Source organism: Fopius arisanus, unplaced genomic scaffold (genome assembly GCF_000806365.1).
Source record: "Fopius arisanus strain USDA-PBARC FA_bdor unplaced genomic scaffold, ASM80636v1 scaffold00082, whole genome shotgun sequence".
In the NCBI taxonomy this organism is placed as follows: domain Eukaryota; kingdom Metazoa; phylum Arthropoda; class Insecta; order Hymenoptera; family Braconidae; genus Fopius; species Fopius arisanus.
In genome coordinates this window covers 370,850-377,480 of record NW_011887821.1, presented here as the reverse complement: position 1 = coordinate 377,480, position 6,631 = coordinate 370,850, and positions in this window count along the sequence as shown.

Below are 6,631 nucleotides of genomic sequence, written 5' to 3'. Positions count from 1 at the left end.
ATCATTTTTCATGAAATTAACATTGCAAATATCACCTTTTAATTAATTTATACACGCTTACATTGTTTTTTAATAACTTTTATGCCTTTTAAACCCGTAAATAGCTGCCCCATGTCTGCCCCGTAACTGCCCCGTAACTGCCCTGTAAATACGGGGCACCTTACTCCCCAGGGATGTTAATATTTTCCCAAAAAATATTCTCAGTTTTATTCACAAAAAAATACATGAAATGAAAAAGACGCCAATCATGTCGTTCCCAAATCATATTGATTAGAGGGATTTAACATCTCAACTGACTGAGTCCAGTAAGGTAAATGAATGGAAAGGTCGCCATTAGAAACGCTAAGGAAGAAAAAGCTCTCTACAAATTGCCGCCTTGAGAATACACATAGCTGATACATGTTGTCATATGCCCATGTGTCAGCTGACTTTCATTTATGTGCGAGCACTTTTAAATTAACGATCTTAACAAAACTAGCGCCACCAACGGTAACTAGCTTTGCCAATCGCCAATTCGATTTTCGGAAAAAAGTCCACTTGGCGCGCCCGGCTTTGGTGTAAATCAGTCACCTTTGGCACGTTCCATCATAAGGTAATGTATAACACAGTGTCGAGAAGGAAAACGGTAATTAATCAAAGACATATTTTAGTTGACACTGTGTCACTCTGGGGTCCTTCATGCGAAATACCGATCGTTACCGATCAATTCATTAGGGAAGAACGCATCACTACTTCATCATTGGATTGTAACATTACTGACCTGGAATAGTCAAAATTCTCACTTGATTCAAATTAATATAATATTAAAGTATATGATTTGCAGTTAATTTCACGATTGACCGTTCATTCAGGATAGTTTACAATCGAATATTTTTGAAGTGACTATGTCACCAAATTTTGAATTAATTTCGGAGAATGTACAATATTTTCTCCGGAATTTGTTGTTGCTTTCTAGAACTTCGATGCCCATATATGAGCTATTCAATTGCCCATATATGAGCTATTCAATTGCCCATATGTGTATTTTTGGAGATATACACAGAAGAGCAGCTGCGCCAAGTGGACTTTTTTCCGAAAATCGAATTGGCAATTGGCGAAGCTAGTTACCGTTGGTGGCGCTAGTTTCGTCAAGATCGTTAATTTAAGAGTGCTCGCACATAAATAAAATTCAGCTCACACACGGGCATATGACAACATGTATCAGCTATGTGTTTTTTCAAGCCGGCAATTTGTAGGGGACTTTTTCTTCTTTAGCGTTTCCAATGGCGGCCTTTCCATTCATTTACATTACTGGACTCAGTCACTCCAGATCTTAAATCCCTCTAATCAATATCATTTGTGAACGACGTGCTTGGCGTCTTTTTCATTTCACGTATTGCTTTGTGAATCAAACTGAGAATATTTTTTGGGAAAATATGATCATACAATAAAACCTCGACTTGCAAAAATTTTTTCACAAAAGTTTTTTCGTGATGTTATCTATACTCATTCAAACTGCAACCTAACTCATTCAACTATAAACATTTTTAAGAATTTTTAACACCGCGAAATTAATTGAACAAAAATATTTATAAATAATTTTGAACGAACTTTTTTGACTTTGTGTTATTACTTAGACGGTCCTGATATATCAGGATGGCCAGAGGGCAGTGACCGGTAATAAGTCCCACCCGCGAGCGGAGCTTATCCCTGCTCAGGCTCAGTAGCGTCTCTGCCAGCTTTTTCGTAGGTATTTGTAGGAGGGTTCTTGCGTGTCTGGCCCCCAGTTCTGAGCAACAGCTCCAAGCCTCCTCTCCACACGTTCCTGAATTAGATCCTTTATGTAGTCGGTGTGTGGGCCTACATAGTCTCGTGCCTCCGGCGGAACACTCCGACATCCCTTTCTTGCTAGCGCATCTGCCTTTATGTTGCCAGTGATGCCAGCGTGGCCTGGAGTCCATGCCACTTCTAGCCGATTGTGAGCGGCGATTTCCTCCATCAGCTCTATGCATTCGTTTGCTAGCCGCGAGCAGCATCCATATTTGAGTAGTGCCCTCAGCGCTCGTCTGCTGTATGAGTAGATGTATATTTTCTTACCCTTGTCCCTTCTCTCCAGTGCTAGTAGTGGCCTGTGGAGGAGCAGCGGCCCTCCTCTCTGCAGGAGCATCGGGTAGATCGCATCCGAGCCCAGACTCCTGTATTTCTCCCCTCCCCACTTGCCAGTGTGATTCTGCCCAGCCTTTATGTGGGACCCCCCGAGAACATTCTGCGGGGCTTGGCCACCTGTGGCGCCTGTAGCTCTTCGCAGAAAGCTCACCAGGCGGTCTCCTTCGATTTCTTAATGAGTCTCTTGTACTCCCTCTGTGCATTTCTGTACAGAGTTCAGTCTTTAGCCCTTTTGCAGCTGTAGGCACGGTTCCAGAGTCTTCTAGACTGGTCCCTCAGCCTGTCCAGCTCCCGACTCCACCATGCTACTTTGCCCTTGCTTGCATGGTCTGGCTGGGCATGCCGCCTGAAAGGCGTCGGTTAGAGCTCCGTGGATTCTGTCCACCTCCTCCTCTAACCTGTCCACGTTGCAGGGCCTGACGCGTCCCGTGCTCAGTCTTTCCTCTAGGGCCCTTTCAAAAGTGCACCAGTTTGTAACCTTCGGATTTCTGCGTGTGGGCTCCTGCTGTAGCGTAGCACTGCCTTCAATGCTGAATCTGATGTGCCGGTGATCGGAGAGTGTGTCCTCTGGGTCTACTCTACAGTCAGCACATCTCTGCGCCAATCGTCTATCACACATGGTGATGTCGATGACGCATTGACGTGATGTGACAAACGTGAGAGAAGAACCCCTATTCAGGATTTCCAGGTCCGCGTTTGCCATGTATTCAAGGAGCGCGGTTCCCCTGTCGTTGCATTTCTTACTGCTTCACACCACATTCACACTGTGAATTTGCATCGCATCCTATGATGAGCGACAGCTTTTTCAACCTGCAATATTCGAACAGGTCCCGTTTCACCTCGACATGCTCATCCCAGCATCAACCCCTCATTTTTTGCCTTGCACTCAATCCTCCATCAGCCCCCATTTCACCCTGATATAGTCATCCCTCCCTCAACCACTCATTTTTTCCAATGCACTCATCCCACCATCAATCCCAATTTCACCATGATACAGTCATCTCATCATCACGGCCTACGTTGCCCACTCATTCGATTCTGAAACCCGAATTAATTCTCTCCGCCACCTTGGAAATGAGATAGTGAGGGTGAATACAGTCGACCGATATTTATTAAATGTGTAATGAGTGTTAAAAAACAGGGTCGAAATTTATAGGTACAGATCGACTCAGAATCCCATCCTGAGTCGATTTATCCATATCTATAGAGGTATTCTTTTTGACCCTTGGGCCATCTTGGAAATGGCTTAGTGAGGGTGAAAAAATGGGGTCGCAATTGATAGACACAAATCGATTGAGAATCATCCCCTGAATCGATTTATTCATACTTTGTGATGAGGTCCTTTTTTTAGCCCCTCCCCTGCCCCCTAATCGTAACTTTTTATTAGATTCAAGTAAAGTAAGCAAAAGGAATAGACGAGGTTATAAAACCTGTCATCGTTGGTTCCCACTCCCGAAACATTCCTTCCCCTTGCCCCGCGCCCTCCGCCATCACTACACTCACGCCGCTGAGAACGCCATCATCGAGAGAATGAGAAAACCCCCCACGGAGACGTCACTCACCACGTGACCCCGGAAGAGAAAGAAATCCCGGAACGACGAATAATTAGGACGACGACACCCGATAACGAGTGTCCCCGATTGATCCCGATTATCACCGATAATCGAGGAAGAAGAATAACGAGGATGGAGAAGCCATCACTCGCTATACAGCTGCCCCGTGCGTAAGAGATTGTGTTTGGAAAATGTTTGGAGAATATTCTGAGGAGATAATTTGAGGAGATTGTTGGAGTGATTTTGGAGAGAGTATTTTGCGGAGAGTATTGTGTTGAAGAGAGTTCGGAGAGTTTAATTGTGGAGGAAAACCCGGGAGTGACGATCGGGGAGGAACGGCTCTGGTGGAGTAATTGTCGGAGGAGTTTGCCGTGTCTTCTTGGAAGGATTAGAGTAGCCACCATTCCCGTGAGTATCCTTCAGTACCTTTCCCGCCCCAACAAATATCCACGGAACCCCTGTAATAATATTTCCCCCCAACGGTGAGCCTCTAAATTTAATAATTATTAGTTCATGTGTGGTGGAATATTTTTAGTGCAATAATAATCCCCCTATTTTTTAGTGATCATTCAATCGTTCCCCTAACTTCTCCCCTCTTTTCAATTATTTAACTTCCCCCTCCCCCTTTCTTTTGTTCTTTTTCTTTATATTTTTTTTCTGATTATTATTATTATCATATACCGGTGTGTCGTAAGCTGACTGGCCTTACCCCAGACCCTTAATTAATTGTTAAGAAAAGGCCTGGAATTATACTGTGAGAATTGTTACATTTAAACGTCCAACCATTTATCAGAATATACGGTATTTCTCTATCTTATCCCACCCGAGTAATTATTCACCTCCCCCCCATTATCATTTCAGGTCCCTCCCCCAGTAAATTCTTGGATAAAATTATTGAATTCGTAAATTACCCATTTATCCCCTCAACATCGTGTCTTCACCGGGAATTAATATATTTAATTCCCCGGCCAAGGTCACAACTTGTAGAGACATTTTTTAACCCCTTCGGGCATCCTGGAAATGGGCTAGTCAGATTGGAAAAACTCCCCATTTTACCCGGAAGTATTCTATTTTTCATCTCTTTTTACTCTCACCCCAATTTTTACCCGTCACTTCCCCTCTCCCTTCCCGCTAAAACCCACCAATTTACGTTAAAGCATCCTTCCCATTTTTATCTCTTCATTCCACCCTCAACCATGCTTACAAAAGCCATGTTTATACCATACCCCTTTCTCAATCCCAGTTTCACCCTTACACCCATGCTCTACCCTCACACATCTATCTAACCCCTAAATTAGCCATTTTCTCTCCCAACCCCATTTATTAGTATCGTAAAATTATCCCCCCAAAAGTGCCCCTTCTTCGTATGCTCCTGTTCACTTCTGCCGTGAAACTCATTTTTGCCTCTCCGAGATTGAGAGGCCCCACTATCGCCATCTACCTAATTTTAGTTTCACTAAAAATGGCAGCTGATCACTTCGTCCTCGCGGACATAAATTACGGACGTTCACTGTATCGAATCCTTCTGGGGAAAATCGCGAAAAATATGATAATTATGTTCACGGGCCGGTAATTGGATGTCGCGAGTGAAAAGTGGATGTGTAAAATGTGGGGAGTGTGTCCTAATGATTTTTGTCGGAGTGATTCAGCCGCCATATTTTTCCTCAAACGATCATTGGAGAATTCACCTTGGTGAAATGTAGGGGTTCTAGGCGTTCTTCTAACGTAATTACAGGTTCATTCATCCCCACGAAAATCCCCCCACCCGGGACCAGCGTATACTTGGCGAACAAGTTACATATTTTGAAAAAACAATGAATCGAATAATTAGGAAATAATTTGGAAGCATTTAGAAAACCATTTCCAGAATTTGGAAACAAATAGTTTATTAGTTATTAATAAAAACTGTTGGACCGTATAGTTAGCGAACATTGACCCAAATTTAATAAAAACCACTTCAATCGATGGCAAATAATTTGGAAACATTTAGAAAACCATTTCCAGAATTTGGAAACAAATAGTTTATTAGTTATTAATAAAAAGCTGTTGGTCCGTATAGTTGGCGAACATTAACCCAAATTTAATGTTAAAAAACCACCCCAATCGATGGAAAATTATTTGGAAATGATAATGAAAACCTTATTAGTATTTGGAAAATCGTTTTTACACCAAAAAACAAGTAAACTATAATAATGCCTGCCGTATTGTTCATTCGTTCTCTAGAGTCATGGGGTGACGTCATGGGGTGACCGAGTCTGGACCGTATAGTTGGCAAACATTGATCCAAATTTAATAAAAACCATCTCAATCAATGGGAAATTATTTGGGAACATTTAGAAAACCATTTCCATAATTGGGAAACAAATAGTTTATTAGTTATTAATAAAAAACTGTTGGACCGTATAGTTGGCGAACATTGACCCAAATTTAATAAAAACCATCTCAATCGATGGCAAATAATTTGGAAACATTTAGAAAACCATTTCCAGAGTTTAGTTGTGTTGCTCTACTCCAATTCAATGGGACAGATGGTCGGGGCGGCATAGAGACAGAATCACGTGATCCATTCGGACTCCATTATGCATAAAATTTGTTTTTTATTATTTATTTATTTTCTATCAAATTCCCAAATAAGAATAAGCTTTTCACTATCATTTAGTATCGCTTGATGTGGTATTTATTTAATTTGGGTCAATGTTCGCCAACTATACGGTCCAACAGTTTTTTATTAATAACTAATAAACTATTTATTTCCAAATTCTGGAAATGGTTTTCTAAATGTTTCCAAATTATTTGCCATCGATTGAGGTGGTTTTTATTAAATTTGGGTCAATGTTCGCTAACTATACGGTCCAACAGTTTTTTATTAATAACTAATAAACTATTTGTTTCCAAATTCTGGAAATGGTTTTCTAAATGTTTCCAAATTATTT